The sequence below is a fragment of the Pezoporus occidentalis genome, unplaced genomic scaffold (genome assembly GCF_034315485.1).
Source record: "Pezoporus occidentalis ecotype Australia unplaced genomic scaffold, CSIRO_AGI_Poc_V1 ctg38, whole genome shotgun sequence".
NCBI lineage: Eukaryota > Metazoa > Chordata > Aves > Psittaciformes > Psittacidae > Pezoporus > Pezoporus occidentalis.
The window spans coordinates 3,904,143-3,923,508 of record NW_026915702.1 but is presented as its reverse complement, the minus strand read 5'-3'; the positions used below and the strand labels follow the sequence as shown (position 1 = coordinate 3,923,508).

Genomic DNA, 19,366 nt, shown 5'->3' with positions numbered 1-19,366 from the left:
AGATCAAGGGAAGAGCAGGGGTGGCCATAAGGGAAGATCATGAAGGGTGTGGTGGGGAAGTTGTGAGGGGAGATTGTGAAGTGAGAGCAGGGGCAGCCATGGGCCATAAGGGATGGCCATGAGGGGAGATCTTGACAGGAGGTGGGGGGTGGCAATAAGGGGTGGGGGTGGCAATAAGGGGTAGGGGTGGCAGCTATATTGTGAGGGCCACTACGAGAGGGCAGATGAGGGATGGCTGTGACTGGAGATCATGAGAGGCAGCCATGAGGAGAGATCATTCTGCCCTTAGTGACATGGCTTAGTGGTGGGCTTCATAGTCCTGAGGTAACAGTTGGGCTCAATGATCTTAAAGGTCTTTTCCAACGTCTTTGATTCTATGATTCTATAAACCAGAACCAGTAAAGAGCCAGATCTGGATGCCACATGGTCACCCCATCCCACACTCACCTCTGCTGCATGCCAACGCTCCATTGCTGTCTTATCTCCCCCTGCAGCAACCTGAATGAATCATAAAGTCTGCTGCTGTTCCCCAACCAGAGATTTCTACCTTCATCAGTGTCTAAAGGCAAAGCAAGGTCTTTGGTGCAGGGTATTTCATCAGCTTTACAAAGCTTCCTGCTGCCATGGCAGGTCAGCCAGTTGAGCCCTTCCGAAAAGGCAGGGCCGCAAGACCCAGAAACAGTGAGGTTTTGCTAAGAAAATCTCTATTAAAAAAATAAACAAGCACATCCCAATAGTAACATCAGCAAAGTATCATGTATACACACAGTCAAACTGTAAGCAGCCAAATCCAGCCTGATAGTTGCTTTGATTTTTGAAAATGCATAGTAATTATGCTTACCACTGTGCTCTAATTGAAATATGGTCATTAAAAATTGCTCTAAGAAATAGTGCCATTTAGGACTTTTCACCCAAGCAGAACAATTCGCCTATAATGACTTTATCTTGAAAAGTAAATTTTCAATTTTATGCACTGAGTTATGATTTGGAATAACATAATTTATGATATGAATGAGATTATGATAATCTAATCTAGAATTATTCCTTCTTTTTAAAAAAAGTTAAAATCCTTTACCCATTCCATTAAGAAGTAACAGCAGCAATTTACAAATCCTAAGCTAATTTTATTTTCAATTTTATTACTCTTATCTTTTGTGAATTTTTCCTCTTCTCTAGGAGGCTTTATTACTGACAGAGTCTCAGTATAGATTTTATTTGAAATAATTTTTTTTGTAAGTAAGTTCTCCAACATTTGTATCTGATTTCTCTACATCTGATAGGAAAAAAAAAAAAGATCTGATTTCTGCAGTCTGAATGAGCAGTAGCACTTTTCTGGTTTATCTCTCATACAATAAACATAAATCAGTGATAAAGTAAAACTGAACCAGTCATCCCATTCATTGCCAAGCCGTTAACTGCAGCCTATATTTTAGCACTTAAAACTCAACAATCACATCACCCAAAACCCCACAAGTCCCCCTGGGATTCAAGGGCATAGTAGGAATTCTGAACATAATTAACGTATTATACAATTAAGTATATTCTTACTGCTCTTAATACATAGTATTTTTAATAATCACTGCAACCAATGAAGAGTATGTGAATTTTAAGCAGCAGCTGAGAATGAGTTTAATGTTGCACATCGGGATGGTATTTACCCTTTTGAATAAGCTTACAACAGGACAGCACCCTGGACAGCAGAATTTGGGTGCACTATTTCACTTCTTTCCCAGACCGGGCACTTTTGGTTGTCTGAAGTACTGTCCCTCAGTGCAGCCTAGCAAAGCTCTTTGCACTTTCACTCAGGACTCAGTAAGACACAGAGCCACCAGCTGACGGCAGCACCTTCTGCTTGCTTCTACTGTGAAGAAGAGTTACGAGGTCATGATACTCATGCTTTAAGTCATCAGGCCAGGTACAAACTACCATCTCCACAGCATGCAGTCCTGCTCAGTTAACATTAACAGAAAACTTTGCCTTGAATGTGTTTATGGGGACAAGGTTAGCTGGTTGCTTTTATAATTCTCTTTTCAAATCAAAAGTTCTGTACAGCATTGCTTCGATGTGCACAATGCCGCTGCACCACCTACAACATTAGGATAAATTCCAGATGCAACAGATATTATCTCTTTTACTAAAAGGGCTTCTGTACTTTAAAAAAAAATCTGTTAAAAAAGCTACTGGACCTCTTACTCTGGTGGCATCAGAAAAAAACATAAAGCAACACTTCTATCAGCTAACACAATTAATTTTGAATGCATGAGTGTGAGCTATAAAATTTCTATTTGCACAAGCAATGATATCAGAATTTGGGAAGCAAAATGCATTAGCTGTTTTACAAAGCAGATTACATTACTGGCAGATTATTTTGGCATTTGTTTTATACGTGGGTGGCGAAAAGGTTAGGGGATTAAATACTGTACCTGTAGCCCAGTCACCATCTTTGCACACCACCAGGAAGATTTTAAATATTCTCTCAGTTTTCATTTGCAGTATGCTATATTTGTGCGAAATTGTTCAGCCCCATATCCTAAAATCACTTTATGAATGCTATGATCTGTGTATGGCTTGCAAAACATAGAAGGTAAGGTAAGTTTAATGGAAGAAAAATATTTAAGAATTGAAATCAAGAACTAAATGTTTTATCCAGAGAACATTTTAAAACAAAACCATATGTTACTTGTACAATAAAACTTCTCTTAATTAATAACTAAATCAACACACATAAAGAGGCACTTCACAACAACCGATAGTAAATCAGCCAAAATTAGCTGATTATGTGGCTTTTAACAGCAGTAAGGCTGCTCTACTGATCTAAATCTGAATGCTGAACTGCTGAACCCATTTCCTGGGATAAATTTAGCTGTTCTTTCATGTTCCACTTTTCTTTGGTACTTGGATCAGTTATGCAGTGTATAATTATACCAGCACAGTTAGACAGTGCTTTCTATCTGAATGTCTCAACATGCTTTTCAGACTTAATTACTTTGGACTTGGAAATCCTTCATGACGTAGATACCATTAGTCAAATTTAAAACAACAGTAAATGCAGTCACAGAAGAGGGGAGTACCCAGAAAAAGATTGAAATGAATCCTCAGCTTCTGGACATACTAGGAAATACCTTGCTCTTGACAATGGTAAGTAGCTTGACACTTACTTTAAACAGAAACACGAGTAAAATCCAGGCACTAAATAATTCCTCATTGTCCACCCAAATACTCTGACCCATATCCATTCTCAGAGGATGCCTAACACGTGCCTAAAAGCTCAGGCCTGGGGTGAGGTGCAGTAGCATCCTTTCCACTTCTTCTGAACACACAGCATCTCTTGGTAGTAGGAGTTAAGCACTTATACAGAACATGAGACAAAGCTCCAATTTTTCTTTGCATACGAGAAAACTCACACCTTGCACCTCTGTAGAAAATGACCTATGATTTTGTTTTACATGAAAGACACCTTTCCCTATAAAGCTATTTTTAGCAAAAATTGACAAAAAATTACTTAGTTTTTTGTTTTTTTTTTTCTGAAATAAATCCAGAAAACTCCCTTTAGCAGTAGTTTTTGGCTGTAGATGCTGAACTAAATACTTACATAGTAGAGGAAAAAGATGTAGACATACCTATATTCTCAAAATATTTATTCAGGTAAATGATTGTGAATTCTCACCTGTTTTACCCAAATTGCCTTATAAGCTGACTAACTTGGAGGCTTGAAGCAAAGGGAGAACTAAACCCACATTCTTGTTTTTTACACGTGGTATTTTATCACATTTTTCTCACCCTGAAGGATTCCCAAAATGCAGCATAAACTTCAGAACTGGAAGGATCCTCTCTGCTCAGCCCTAACAGCTGAGCACATCACCTCTCACTGTTTTAGCACCTTGGCTTATCAGGAGGACTGAAATTGCATCTCTGGCACCTGGAGCCCTGACACCAGGTTGCAAGCTGGTTTTATTTTCCCATTTTTCTGGGCTGTGGGACTTTCATTCAAAGGACATGACTCAAACGCAGAATAGATCTGTCTGCTAACAGCCATGCTGAAACTGAAAACACTAGCAGCTAGTAGTGCTACAGGCTGCTTGTGTTAACAAGCCCTGCTGAAGGGCAGGGTTTATTAGGTGGAATGCAGGATCATGAAAAGGAAGCATACCTGCATAGCAATGTGCTGCATTAAATGATAAATCAGTCAAGCAGAAAGAGATCAGAGAGGTAAAATGCTTATTAACATTTCCCGGACATACCTTGCTTATCTAAGGTATAGGTCACTATAAAATGCTCTCTACTTCTTTGTCTGGCCAAGATCTATTTCTTCTATAACACCTAGAAATATGTGATGAAGTAAAATAGTTAATTGTTAACATATGAGTGATCTCGTGTTGTTCATGTGTACCGCATAGTTCTGCACTGATACTTTAAAGAATTAAATACAATATAAGAAAAATGAATCCAGAATACACCCTGAACAGCAGCTGCCTTTTTACACCATCTTGCGTTTTGAAAAAAAGTATGGGCTGCCACCAATACAGAATTCACAGAGGTCATAGGACTGGAATTCAGCAGCACAGAGGATCACAATTGCAAATGGAAGGTCTCCATAGGAGTTGCAGGAGACTCCTCCAGCATGTGTTTTCACAAACCAAGAACACTAAATCCTCTTCCGCAGGTACAACTGTGCAACAACTGCATATTTGTTTACAGGATCAGTTGTATCCTGATGATCTCAGGCAAGCCCAGCCAGCTGGTTCCTAACTCATAGTTCTAGTTAAAAGTTAGGGGTAGCTCAGATGCCTGGATGGAAGAGAAAGCATTGATTCCTCAAGGATGTTGTTAAGGGTGTGAAAAGAAAGTCATCCCAAAGCCCTGTACTGAATATATAGCCATATTTCTAGCTCTGGTTTTCTCTTTGCTATTACTGTTTATATCAAGAGCAGATGGCTAACTACCAATCATTTGGATCCCTGGATTAGCATTTAAATGCCTGAATATAACAGCATCACAGAAGTATATGAAGGGATATATGAAGAGGTATGAGAAAACTGAGTATACTGATAGATGACCTTAATTTAGTAGACCTCAGCTTAACCTTTGGCTTCCATTGTGCATTTATATATAAAACGCTCCTTCCTCATAGCTATACAAGTGATTGTTAGTGACAAAGATTAATCTTATTACTGGCTTTCTCAGTGAAAGGATATAGAAACACGGGGAGATGCATGGAATGTTTAATGATGCATGTGGCGTGCAAGAGAAACTGTAATTTACTGGGAAAGACACTTGAGGAAAGATTGCTCAAGCGACACACTGCAGCTCCTCTTTCAAGAATAAAAAGAACAAATTGGGGTTTGTTCATTTCTGTGCCCATGCTTTTTTCCCCATCTAAGAATTCTGTAATAGAAAAAACTACATTGCTCTAAAACATGTGATTTAACATTGGAGGTCATACGTAAAATGACATAAAATTGAGGTTTTTTTGGCATTCTGGTATCACACATTTGAGACTAAGGTATAATTTGCTTATGGATCAAATGTGTCAGCAGCAGTCTGTGCAAACTGTGTATATTTCAGAACCAGTAAACGTTATCTATAAAAAGTATTTGAGGTAGATACTGTTATATCTCACATTGATCACATACCTCTGGGCACTGAAGATACTTGTGAGTGCAAAGAGTACATTCAGTATTCAATAATACAGTGGTAGAAACAAAACCAGTCTGAAAGCTGTGTGAAAGAGCTACAGAGTCTGTGATGGAAGGCAGCTGACAACCTAGCCATGCTGCAGGACTCTGCCCACAGGCTCTACAAAGTGAGCTGCAAGACCCAGGGAAATGTACTGAGCATCCTTCAAGCCTGCCCAATTAGACCAGTCTGCAAAGACTTTAACAGAGTGTCTCATCTTTTAAAGGAGTTAACAGAACCTCAGGTAGCATAAATTACTCTTGTCACTTCAATTCCACCACCTATTTAAACTAATTTACACCATTTGCCTTAGTGAGCAAAGCAGGAATTGACCTGGGAATACTATTATGCTGCATTTGCAGATTAAAACCTCTTATTCTCATGAAAGAATTGTGCCTTCAATGTGTAACCCATTTTGCTCTGATGTAGCTTTAGAGAGCCTAAAACAGATGTATTTTTTCAACATGTAATAGCACCTATCACCATGAAAACCATAACTACATAAACAAGCACCACAGAGCTAGGAGGCAATATGTATTTCCTGTCTGAAGTAACAGTTTTGTTTAAATACTCTATTATCCTGGCAAAAATGAAAGTCTTCTGAGTTTTATGTTCACAAATGGTGTAAATGGAAATTTCCATTGCAGAGAAGCCATGTCTTCTAATGCCCACTCCATGCCACTTCTGATTGTACCTGTTATGGATCTACGAAAGCCCTATTATTCAAGCATTAAGTCTTGCTTGCTAGAATAGGTGTGATGAAGTGTTATCACATATCTACTTGCAGGTATATTACCTTTCCAGAGCTCAAATTATTTGATTATAAAGAAAAAAAAGGCAAATTAATACAAATTGAAAAGACAGAAAAGATGTTTCCAAATGGCCTGAATTTAGACTGAAAACTTTGACTGCTATTTCAGTATAAATCCTGAAGCACAAGCTAGTTACATTATCAACATGCCAAAATGTGATTTGTTTGGAATGCGTTTTTTTATGCTTATTTATTATTGCTGTACAGGCTTTCCTTTTCTGATAGACTCAATAAAATTTTTCATACATGTATTTTTCTCCATGTGCCTGCATTCAACATTGCTATCACTTTACAGCAGGCATATGGAGTAACTGATAGACTATTTTAAAGAGTTCGTTGTCAAGTTAGATTTCACTTCAGAGCTGACCTCAAGCAGTTTCTGTGCTGAAATGCTTTGTGTGTCTGCAGTTACAGCAAGGCACTTGCATTTAGAACTGCTGGTAAACAGGCACCTCATATAAACAAAAGCAAAGCACTTTGTACAGACTAGTAGTATTGATAATAATCGTTTCCATTACTACAGAGTTTGAAGCCAGAAGGGACCACCTGAAGTGGAGCAAAGGTGAAGGGGAGTGAGTGAGGAGAGAAGGGAGCACACATCTGAATGCAGAGATGTAAGGTCAATGCTATCTCAGAGCTGGCATGCCCAAGAAGTTAAAGCAAGCTGGGGAAAAGCCAGGGACAGAGCTGTGTCTCAGCAGCACACAGCCTGTTTTAGCAGGAAAGGCAATGCTGCAGCATTCCCTCTTTCTGGGGTGACACATCCATGTACATTTCCAGTGCCCAGGAATGGCAGTTTGCCAGCATCCATGAGATGGAGGAGAGCCTCCCCATATGTTAAGGCTGGTAAAGAGGAGAAAGCATATCAGAAGCTGGGAAGCAGAAGTATGTGTAGAGTCATCCTTATCCTAAATGTAGAAGGTTTTTGCCATTTATTCACCGCTTTCTGCACTCTTAATTATCTTCCACACCTTCCACACTCAGGTACTTAGAGTGCATAAACCACCATTTAACATACAATATAAAAGTTTCCCATACATTAGTCCCATACATTGACTGAATTTCGCAAGTTTCTTGTGGTATATATACCAGTGTTGTAAATTGTACCAAACTGGAAACCATGTCGAACTGCTTGACCTCTATAACCATTGTGGAGACAATGGTTTTCTGAACACAGCTCCTTCTCTCCAGTTCACTTTATCTCTTTTTTTTTCCTGGAGGAACACATTTATACTGGGCCATATTGACTCCAAAGGACCACACTAAACCCAGACTGAAGTAAAACCTTTAAATTAAAATCCTTAAATTTCAGGACTGGTGCCCTGCAGATGTAAGGCAGGGCACCAGTCAACTCCTTCAACCTACTGATCTGCTTCTTGTGCACCTTCAGCAACTGAATACAGATCATGATCTCCATTCCTGATGACTGGTGAACTGATATCAGATTTACCAAGTCATATTGTTCACTTCTATGAATCATGAAAATAAATTTGTGCTCTTCCAATACCACTCACCACTAGACTAGATGCTTTCTTAGTTTATTCTTCGGGTTCCTTAAAACATACGGATGTAAGTTATGTTCAAGATATTCAAGGTAGTGTTATTCATCCCTTTAGTTTATCCATTAATTAGTTTTTAAGTGCTTTGTTATTAGAGGAGTATATTGTTTTCTTCTCTGAATCATACAGCAGCTATTTTGATTTATTAACATTGATAGTTTAATTTCTGTTGCCAATATTTTGAAGGCCTGGATTCATCGTACAAAGCTGTTCAAGCTTAGTCAGTGAGCTGCCAAAAAGTCGAGACTCATGTGTCTAGAAGGAAAGAAATTGAATCCATAGCCTAAGGCACCTTTGGCAACTGAGACACACATAGAAGCTATGGGAGGACAGAATAGGCACAAAATGTGCATTCTCTAAGCCTGTACACAGGATGGGTTTAATTCCTGAAATTTTTGAGCATGCAGTGTGAAGGGATTCTTATGCGCAGGTGGGAGTCTCCTGGGCGGCTTTCCCAAAATCTGGCTCCGAAATTCTGCCTAGCAACCTTTGCAGCATGGCTGTTCTTGCTGAGGATTTGCCATGCACCTTGCTCTCCCCCCACATCCGTGGAGCCAGAATTTTCAGCTGTTCTGTATTGATATCATTGTCTTAATCACACCACTTGTATCTTTTAGTAGTTATTTTTCATTTGGGTTATAAAGAAATGAAGAACTCCAAACATAACCCTTCTGTGTCTGGTGTTTTGGAGTTTCAGATGGAAGGATCCTGCTGACAAGAAACTTGGCTTTTGTCTGTTACTGATATTACAGTATCATCTGGAAATCTCCAACCACTTTCAGTCTAAACTGGAGCAAACACATGGTAAATGACACTGCATACTATGATGTCGTGGTTTAAACCCAGTCAGGTAATTCGTTCGCTCACTTCCCCCCCTTTTCTTGCCCTCCCCCTGCTCTCGGAGGGACGGAGAGGAGAATCGAAAAGAATGCAACTCCCACGGGTTGAGATAAGAACAGTTTAGTAACTAAGGTATAACACAAATCACTACTGCTACCACCAATGATAATAATGATAAAGGAAATAACAAGGGAAGAGAATACATCATCTCACCACCAGCCGACCGATAACTCGCCCCCCCCAGCCCGACCAAGCTCTGACCGATACCTCCTCCAACCCCGCAGTCTCCCAGCCCTTCCGGCTAACTCCCAGTTGCCTCCTGGGCATGACGTGCTGTGGTATGGAATACCTCTTTGGTCAGTTTGGGTCAGGTGTCCTGTCTCTGCTTCCTCCTGGCTCCCCCTCCTCCCTGGCAGAGCATGAGGCTCACAAAGTCCTTGGCCAAACCAAAACATCCTTGTTATCAGCTCTGTTCCCGAGCTGAAAGTCAAAACACTGCACTACACCAGCTACCAAGGAGGAGAAAAATGACTGCTACTGCTGAACCCAGGACATATGAAGAGCTTACTGGCTCAAAAAAGATGGAAAAAGAAATACACCATTTTTCAGTAGCATAAAGTGATTAAGTCAATTGGTTTAATTATGAAACCCAAGATGGCTGGCAAAAAAAAAAAAAAAATAAATACTTAAAGCTGATCTCCAGAGGTGTTCAATAAAAAGCTTATGTGTTCTTCCACAGAGATTCTTTAGTCACTGATATTTAGAGTCCTATGATTATTTCTGCTATTGTGTTGAAGTTAATTTTTTTTATAAGAACAGTGAATCAATTACAGAAATGATCCTTCCTTCTGCTGGTACTGCACATTGCTGAGGCTCAAATGTTGAGCGCTTACAAATAAAGGTCTCCAGAGTTCTCATTCCTCATACAGTAATTACAGCTTAGAGAGGTTGGAAAAAACATTTCATAGACTTTAAGGATCCTATGATAGCAAAAAAAAGTAATTTTACTTTAAAAACCTAGAAGATAGTAATAGCTGCTGGTTTGATCTGCCAATTTATTTCAGCTATCTGAAGCAGGAATTTAATCTTTAACTTACATCAATCCTTCCCATATATAAGAAAATTAATTAAACTGAAACAAGCAGACAAATTAAAAAGACTCACTAAATTCACTACAGCAGCTGATGAGACCATCACCAAACAGAAGATAATGAAGAAATATTTTTTGCAAAAATATCCATCATCCTGAAATTACTCTGTGAAAAAAAAAAAACATGGGTGGTTTTCTGAAGCATTTATTTCTAATTTCAACGTGATTAAACAGAAAAAAAGAAGTATTTTCCTTCTCCTTGCCAATAAAAGTGATTATTCAAAAGGAAGATTAAAAATAGACTCTACAAGGGAATACTTCAGGCAAAGCAGACTTTTAACACCTCTAGTACTTTAAGATACTGCTTTGTTCAGGGTAAAATATAATAAAGTCACCATATTCTCAATGCTGGAAAAGAATATGAAGAAATACAGCACTTATAATTTGAGGCTGATGCGATAAATACAAAAAATCTTACTTTGACTTCATACTGAAAAAAGAGAAAATTTATGTCACAATTAATGATCTGTATCCTTTGCTCTCATCTCTTTACAGCTTGAGGCACTTTGGCTGTCCTCTACTGTAGGGAACTGAGAGAAGATCTAGTGCCTTCCAGAAGCAAGAGCCCGTGAGAGCTTGGCAATGGTGTCAAGCAGCATCCTACTATCCCACCAGTTAAAGAGGATAACAGCACTTGCCTATCTATCTAACACTGCTTTGGGAAGAGAGAGGATAAAATACACAGAAATGTTAAATCCCAGCTACCCTTGGGAAAATTACTTCCTAGATGAAAAGATTTTACTTCCAAGATATTTTCCATGCTCCCAATTTGAATCTTCACTGCTGTGATTCCCGTTGCTGCATTCACACAACATGGCATTACCCTGAACCCATATCTGCCATTCTCACACATGCACTGCAATATTCCCCATATCCTAATTCCTCCCTGAAAACCTATTTTACCTCCAGTACTTTGTATAGATTATTTTAAAACTCTGCTCTGAAATCACCCCCTTCTCTCTTAATGTTATTGGTGTATTTGTAGGTATTCTTTTGATTTCTTTCCAATCTGTCAATATTTTGACATGCCTAGAAGTCTATATAACGTGTGTCCTTGTTTAAAGAAATGTACCAGTGGTATGATCCCACTAATAGAGTATAAACATGTTTTCTTAACCTGCTTTTTTAAATTATTATTATTATTATTCATTATATAAGAACTCTCTCTGTGGGCATTACCCAGACTTCTTCCTACACTGTATTCAGAATATTAATAATTTCCTTTATCAACCTACGTTTTGCTGACCTGAATCTCTTTTCTATTTTTTTTTTGTTCTTTTTCTTTTTTTCTTTTCTTTTTCACTATTTTTCCTCTTCCTTCTTCTTTTCTTCTCTTTATTGGTTTTGTTCTGTCAAGATTCTCTCTGCCCCTCTGTGGTTTTGTACTTTCAGTGGTATTTGAAACCAGCCTTTGTATCCCATGCAAATTTAATGAACATGCTGACTGCCATGTTCTTCCAGATCATTAATGATGACGTTAATCAAGGCCAAATTTAAAATCTCTCCATTAGACCCCTCTCCGCAGTTTAACATACCTGGACAAATTTACTCTTGTTGTAAGCAAAGGATATTTTCAATGAACCTTAAAAACTAGCACCAGTGAATGCAAGTGATTACTCAGGCCCATTACCTTTTATCATTAGCCTTTGTTTGCAGGCATGTACTCATGTCACAATGGCGTGAATATGTATAAAGCCAGTTGTAGTTAATTTTGCCACTAACACTTTTCACAACAGTATCTGACATGCCACTAAATTAAGTGTACTACTGTTACTGCCATCAATCTCACTGAAAAATTCCCTGCCTGGAGAGTGCCCTAGACAGTTGCCTGCTCAGTGTTAGAGATGGATGAGAATGAAGGTATTCTCCACCCTTTTTTACCCAAGTCTTTTCAGTTTGTAGAAAGAATATGTAGTTTAGATTGATCCCAAAGGAGTGAAGAATGAACATGATCCTGAAATCTAACAAAAGGGAGCTCATCTGAGGGGCAAGAGAACTTTTTTGCTTGTACATATTGCTCAAACATCCACGATGCATGTGAGTTTGGAAATACCTTTAAATTATCAGTCTTTCAGAGTATTTTAGTGATTCATAATCTTTCTCCTCACTTCTGCCCATGTACTGCTTTTCGTTTTGCTTCTTCTATGACTCTAAGAGATGTCCCTAGGACAAATACCAAAGACCAGTAGTGTCCAGAGAATAAAAACCATTAAAATAGTCCTCTTTTTTCTTTTCCTTCCTTCAAGAGAAGCACTTTGTCCATTTCCCACATGGGAAAGCACAAAGCTTGGCAGTGGCAGTAAGTGGAGCTTTCACAGAAAAAAATTACAAGGGGAACGGTTACTCAGTACAAAATGAAACACAGGATAGATTTGCAGGTAGAAGAACCAGATGCAATTCTGAGCAGCCACAGTATCTCAGTTTCAATTAAAAGAGGTGAAGTTCTAAAGTGCAGAGAGTTTCACTTAACCACCAACTAAATAGTTCTGCCAGAGGGAAAAAGAAAATGAGGAATGAAATGTAAAACATTGCCTGTGTCCCTGGTTACACAAAGATATTCGTTTCTTGTATGATGAAAGGGTATCTATCTCAGTGCAGAGCCACTGTCCAGCTCATTTGTAATAACTCTGTGGTTTCTTTTGCAAAATAGAAAAGTAAAATCATTTTTTTAACCCCATTCCCAAAGAATTTCACACATAGGTTCATTGCTCCAGGTCTCTGATTTCCAGCATGTCAGTTATTCAACAGGTTGTTGGTAGGACAGCAATCCTCAGATCACCTGAAGGTGTTCAAGGCCAGGTTGGACAGAGCCTTGGGTGGCATGGTTTAGTGGGAGGTGTCCCTGCCTATGGCAGGGGGGTTGGAACTAGATAATCTTAAGGTCCTTTCCAACCCTAAATATTCTATGATTCTATGATCCTACCCCATCAGATCCATAGCCAACTGCTCGGAGATAGTACAGAGATTTCTCTTTAGTTGACTTTTCTATCTCATTTCTAGTATATTTAAGAATTGTTGTCCTCTCTGTTAATGACTGCAGGATTGGTCCCTATATACCCAGTCTCATATTTCCTGGTCACATTAACTGCGAATTAGTGGAAACATTTCTGTGGATGGACGCATATGTACTGTGAGACAGAACAAGAGCACTAATTACTTTCAGATAGGTCACTCCTGGCTGTCAATTGTTCTTTGAACTCGGGGTGTGTCCACATAATTCTTCCTTTAAATTGAATTGGTGGGAATCTATTCAGTTTCAAATGTAAAACTGGACAGTACAGTTAAAACTGCTGTAGTTAAATCTGAACAATTATTGACTTTCCTATGTGTGACTCTGTCCAGTTTCAAGGTGGGATACCTTTTTTGTTGCTTATCTACTCTGCAAGTCACTGATTAGGGATGAAACTATCGAAGCCCATCTGCAGTTCCTTTAATTTCTGCAGGCTGCTGCAGCATTTGAACTGCAGACTTCAGAGCTTAAATCAAAAGATGTAGTGAGAAGGGTAAATTTTTAATTCCTAGTTTAATGGGTTCTATACAAATATTTCTACTAGTATTGGGCTTTCAGAAGCTAAACAAAACCCTAACATTTAAGACCCTTTTACAGTCTGTCCTTATGCTTAATACAAGTGAAAGAATTAATATGCTGGACCTCAGAGACCCCGTAATACTTTTAAATAGTCTAAAATGTAGCCAGTCATCTTTCACTGGTTAATTTTAAAAGCTGTTTCAAGAGGAGGCACCACTAGTTCTGGTGGAACTCTTGCTGTTAATACTTTTTTAGATGTGTTTCTCCAATGTGAAATTATCCCTCTGTGGTTAAATTCTAAATCGGGCCTTTCAGTTCTTGTAGTTTTTTTCTTTCAGTGAAACACTGAAGCCTTTTTTTAGAACAGCAGAGCTGAACCAGTCTTTCAGACTTTCTCAGTAATCTATTTTAAGGTCATTTCCACCTTTTCTACCTTTTAAACCAGGCTAGCAGTAAAGATCATGGAAGAATCTTAGCAAAAAAAAAAAAAAAAGTAAAACAAAATAAAGCAAAACAAAATAAAATAAACCAACAAAAAATTTAACATCTGTAGTTCTGTAAAATAGTTTTAATTAATTCCTGGTTGTTGCCTTAGTGTTTTGCAACCTGGAAAATATACTTTATGCTTATACCAGATCACTTCCATTTTCTTGATTTCTTTAATATTTTCCTGCAGAGATCCAAATGAGTAAGCTACACCATCAGATAAAAATATTTTTTCTTTCACTTACTGATATCTATGTCTAGTTAAATCCTTGCTTTTGCAGACAAAATTCTGTCATTCCTTCCTGCTATATACCAGCCTTCTGCCTCACCTCATGACTACACTATTTGACAATGCAACAGAATCATAAAATGCATTTAAATAAAAACTTAGCTCACTTTTATAGTCCTGTTTTATTAAACTTAATACAGAGCACACAAAAGAGTGACAGTATATCAAAAATGTTTCATTACACAGAATATGGAAAATCAGATAGAGAAAATAGTATATTAGTAAGACAATTTCTGCTAAAAGTACTGCTTACACTATTATCTCCAGCACTTTCTGAATCCCTGCTTTAAATTAAATTACTTTATGATTTTAATAACTTCCCTTACAAAATTATTGAGGCAGAATAATTTTAAAATGACTTTTTTAAAATCAATATTAAATGACTCACCATTTAGTCTTACTCCTTAACTCCTGCAATTGCAGGACCAAACTATGCAAAAACTTTTTGTGAAATGGCCTTTCTTTGCATCAGATTACCCATCCTCTGCAGCAAATGTGTGAAGAGCACTCAATGACCTTCCTTCACCTGCACCCTTACAAGAGAAGGATGGAGAAGCAAGGTGGAAAAGCAATACAAAGGAATGTAACAAGAGACTTTCTATCCCACCAGGTGGTAGGAAAAACCCCACACAAAGAGATACTAATCTAAGGCATAACTTTCCCCATTGCCCTGTGTTCCTATATTCCTGTATTCCTATTTTTGCTGTGACTGTGGGAAGTAACTGGCAAGAAGCCACCACAGTCATTCACGATCAGCAAGGATCTGAGAAGGATACTCAGAGATGATTTCACTCCCATTTCCTCAGAACGGGTGAGTGAGGACAAACGAGGCCCAAGGGAATATGAACAGCAGGAACTTTCCAGGCCCAAAGACTGGTTTCCATGTCAGTGGAATCCAGCATTCACATGGCTCAGAAGTTATTTTGTGTCACTACATTTGGTTTCTCATTTCTGCAGTTACAACTGAGAAAATATGCAACTGAACTACAGAACATGCTAGGTTCTCAGCAAGGTTTGGCACAGCACATAAGATAGCACATTGGCACTGAGCCGACAGCAGACTATGTTTAACAACTAATGATATACTTTACTATAGCCTTGACACTAAAAACACATACCTAGTGCCAGTCATTCTGTTGCCATTTAAATTCATATACGTCTCAGGATGGTTTCCATCCATGCTGGCAGCCCAACTGCAATGAAGAAGGAGACTGCACTTTGTAGATAAATAAAAGCAAATGTGGGATGTACCTAACTGGATTTGACAGACTGTAGGAATAATTTAAAAATATAAGCGTACAACACATAAATGTTGGCATTATTCATAAGGAGGACAAGAATTCATGAGTTATATGCAACTTGCTAGACCAGAAATACAGGAGAAAGTACCACAGATGTTCAAGTCTTTCAATTTATGCAGCAGTCCTCAGACTTAATATTCACCTAGTGTCTTTTCATTTGTAAAGCCCTAAGCTCCCTACACAAAAAAATTATTCTGAGCATGAATCACAGGGCAAGGAGGCAGCTTGTTTCTTCTCACATGGAAAACCTGCACATAACTAGGAGGAGAGATGGCAAAAGATGTTGTAGGCCATATCCCAAATCATGAAAGGGGATTGTAACTCACACTGCTGGGGCACTTCCTGGGGACTCCTAGCACTGCATCCTATTAAGCAGCACTAAGTATCCTTTCTAATATCCACTACTAGTCATCTGCTTGTTATTGGCATGGTTCTGTAAATAAACATATAAAAAAAAGGCAAAGTCTGGAAAGTATGAACTATCTCATGAACAGATAAAAACTAGAAGGCCTTTTTTAACATCTATAATTTTATTACTTTGCATACTAGCAAGTATGCCATATTTGAAGGATTATTAGTTTGAAAGAGATGCTTCACTTATACAGCTCAGTAACAAAACCAGGAGGGCACTCAAATAGAAAAAAAAGTAAATGTTCTATAGAGATATGATTTGTTGTTCAAAAAACTAAACACCTTTAACAACGCTCCCAAAATTACCAATCAATTCTTAGAATATCCTATTATTTTTCCTTGGACTTTTTTCCTTATTTTTAAATTGTACCTTTCCCTTATGTAACAACTTATTTTTATGTGTTAACATTATTACACTAGAAACAGTGGCCATCTTTCTGTACTGTGTTTATATAATGCATTGTAAAAGTATGAAAGTGCAGGTTGATGCTGTTATTTGAAAAAGAAACAATCAAAACCTCCACCAGTGAAATCCACCATTTCTAAAGTCTGTCCTGAATTTGAATTATTTATTGCATTCTGTATATTGAGGTTGTCTCCTTTGATGATTAAGGAAAACATCATTAATAAAGAAAAAACATGCAGAAAAAAGAGTTGTTTCAGGAAAAAGAATGATATAAAGAGGGAATAATTTGGAAAAATAATTTTTAAAAAACAAACTCTAGAAACTTTATAGCAAACACTGTTTTAAGCCCTGTGTCACCTCTCATGTGCTAGGCTAAAGTATGACAGAATGAACATGGTCTGTGTTCCTTTACATTAACTGTGTTTATTCCCTATACTATTTTTCTTAAAAAGGTACCATAAAATATAACATATCAAGAAAATAATTGTAAAAGCTGGGGAAAAAAATATCAAGAAAGGTGCAATACCAATATCCTGCCTATCAAAAAAGGTACAAAATCAACATCATGCCTACTTGTAACCTGGCACAATAATTTTACAAATAGAAATAATATTATATTCATATTGCTATGTTAATAACACAGTAACAAAATGATATACCAAGTTAAAAATGGGAATTTAATATGCAAATTGTCTGCAGAAATTATAATTAAGGAAGGTAAACATATATAACAAAACTGTATGAAACTATTATCAAAGCCACATGGTTGCAAAAAAATCCCAGCAATGTGGCAGAATTGACCCTAAGGAGGGAACTTTATCATTCTTAAAGAAAAGTAGAAAAACGGATGCATTAGGGTTATGCATGAGAATTGTGGAAATATTAAATACTGTGGAGATATTCAACATGGAGATACTAATACTTTGAATGCATATAAATGACCCCAAAAGATGATGCTATTGAGCTGGTGTTAATACCGGTTAACATGTAAATGGAAGAGGCTCAAGTTATCATTTTTAGTATTGGATTTTAAAGTAGTTATCCACAGAACCTTGGGCAGGCATGAGGCTGTCAATGGGGCTGCTCTTTTTGAATATCAGTTTTTTTTAATGCTGTTGCATGTGGGACACCCAAAAATCAAAAACAATCCAAAGCACAAGCCTTTGTTGTAAATGTTGATTAGCTAGAAATAGTAACAGCTTGTGAATACTCATTGAACATCTCACTGATGGAAACAGATGAGTACACCGTCTGAGCAGGAAGTGACCTTTTTGGTGTCTGCTATGGCAATTATTCATTAATATAGACTAAACCATTAATTGCCATGGAAGCATTCACTGTAAACTGTGAGCAAACAAGTGAAGACAATCAGAAATTATTTTACGTGCTCCTACTAAGCTTGAATTGAAACAATTTATATTAATAGGATGATGCATCTGTATTCTTATTGTACAAAATACTACTACCTCTCAGCTAGCATGGGCTTAAAATGTGTTGCGGTTTCTTCCCGTACGTTCATGTACATCTGCCAATGTAACAACAAAAATGTATCTGGAATAGATAGAGAATAGAAATGAAATAGAGGGGTTTAGGTTGTATCAATCATGGCTCAATGAGGAATTTAAAAACTGATGAAAAAATATGAGTGGGGCTCTTTACCTTCTGGTCAGCATACACATTTAAAGAGAAATGCAGGAAACCTGGATTACAAGCACCGAAGCAATGCATTGAATTAATGCATCTTCAAGATGATATCACACATACTCCATTGTCATGGTGACTCCAAACCTGAGCTAGCAGTTGTGTACCACTTCTTTCCATAGAGGATGGCTTGCTGTTATTTGCCAGGATAACCAAACTGAATACGTGACATCCCAACACAAGTACCTTCTGTAAAAGACCCCAGCTCCTCCATATGCCCTTTCATAAGCATATTTGTGCTGATTATTATACTAATGACCCATCTTTTACTAGGCTTAGAGCATGAAAATGCACTTTAAGATATATGGAAAAATATTTATACCAGAAATTAGGAGAAAAAAGTTCATCCTTGCTCCCTTTCCATCCCTTCACCATACACCCAAATACAGGAAATCTATGATTAATGCCACAAGCACCTCTAATAATATATAGGAACTGCTAGCGTTACTAATTCAGGTGACCTGGCTTCACCAGTGATCACAGAAAAAAAACCATGATTTCTCACAAAGACCAAACTTTGAAAGGACTAACATCAGTGGCCAAACTGCACCTGAAAATAAACAAGAAGCCAGTGTTAAAGAGATTATTTCAGTGGCATGGATGTGTTTTTTTTCTCAGAATACCTTCAGATAAGTAAGTTTCATTAAGACAAAAATAGCTAGGCAGTTACAAAGTTTAACTTTCTTTGACTTGAATCTCATTTATTAGAGGGGTAGAGATTATCTACTTAGAAATACATCCTTAGTATCACAGCAGCATATAAATAAAGGCCCCCTACATTATTTTGAGACAGACTCCTCATAATATTAGTAGAATACTGTATGTCTTATTGCTATCAAATGAGCTCCCACTGATTTTAAATTTCATTAGTCTCATAAATTCTTCCAGTTGGCAGAGACATTAAATTTTCTGATTTCCAAAGCTGCATTATGAGTCATGACCTACCCTTTCCCTTTGTCTCCTCAGAATACCCTTCTGCTGGTTAATCTCCCAGCTGTAATTTTGATATCCCCCCAACACTCACATGGGTATTTGCACACACACAGGTAATATTGCAGAGCATTCATTTTTTTTGTTCCAGTGCTCAGGATGCTTTATCTAGGCTTCCCTGCAGTCATTATAAGCAAAAGCAGCAGAGGAAAAGGCAGTTTCATATCATGTCTCCTGTCTTTGATTAATCTGCAAGCTGCACATTTTAATGACTCCT

At 37.8% G+C, this 19,366-nt stretch overlaps 1 protein-coding gene and 1 long non-coding RNA gene across 13 annotated transcripts in view; one reads left to right on the top strand and one right to left on the bottom strand.

The window, feature by feature from the left end:
• CACNA2D1 (calcium voltage-gated channel auxiliary subunit alpha2delta 1) overlaps positions 1-19,366 on the bottom strand; it is a 389,699-nt gene that overhangs the window by 253,630 nt on the left and 116,703 nt on the right. The gene's annotated exons all lie outside the window — the stretch shown is intronic.
• LOC134170529 (uncharacterized) lies at positions 1,427-10,895 on the top strand. The gene is made up of 5 exons (XR_009967291.1): positions 1,427-1,497; positions 2,977-3,138; positions 4,506-4,663; positions 7,011-8,056; positions 10,532-10,895. It is a non-coding gene; the product is annotated as an uncharacterized LOC134170529 (long non-coding RNA).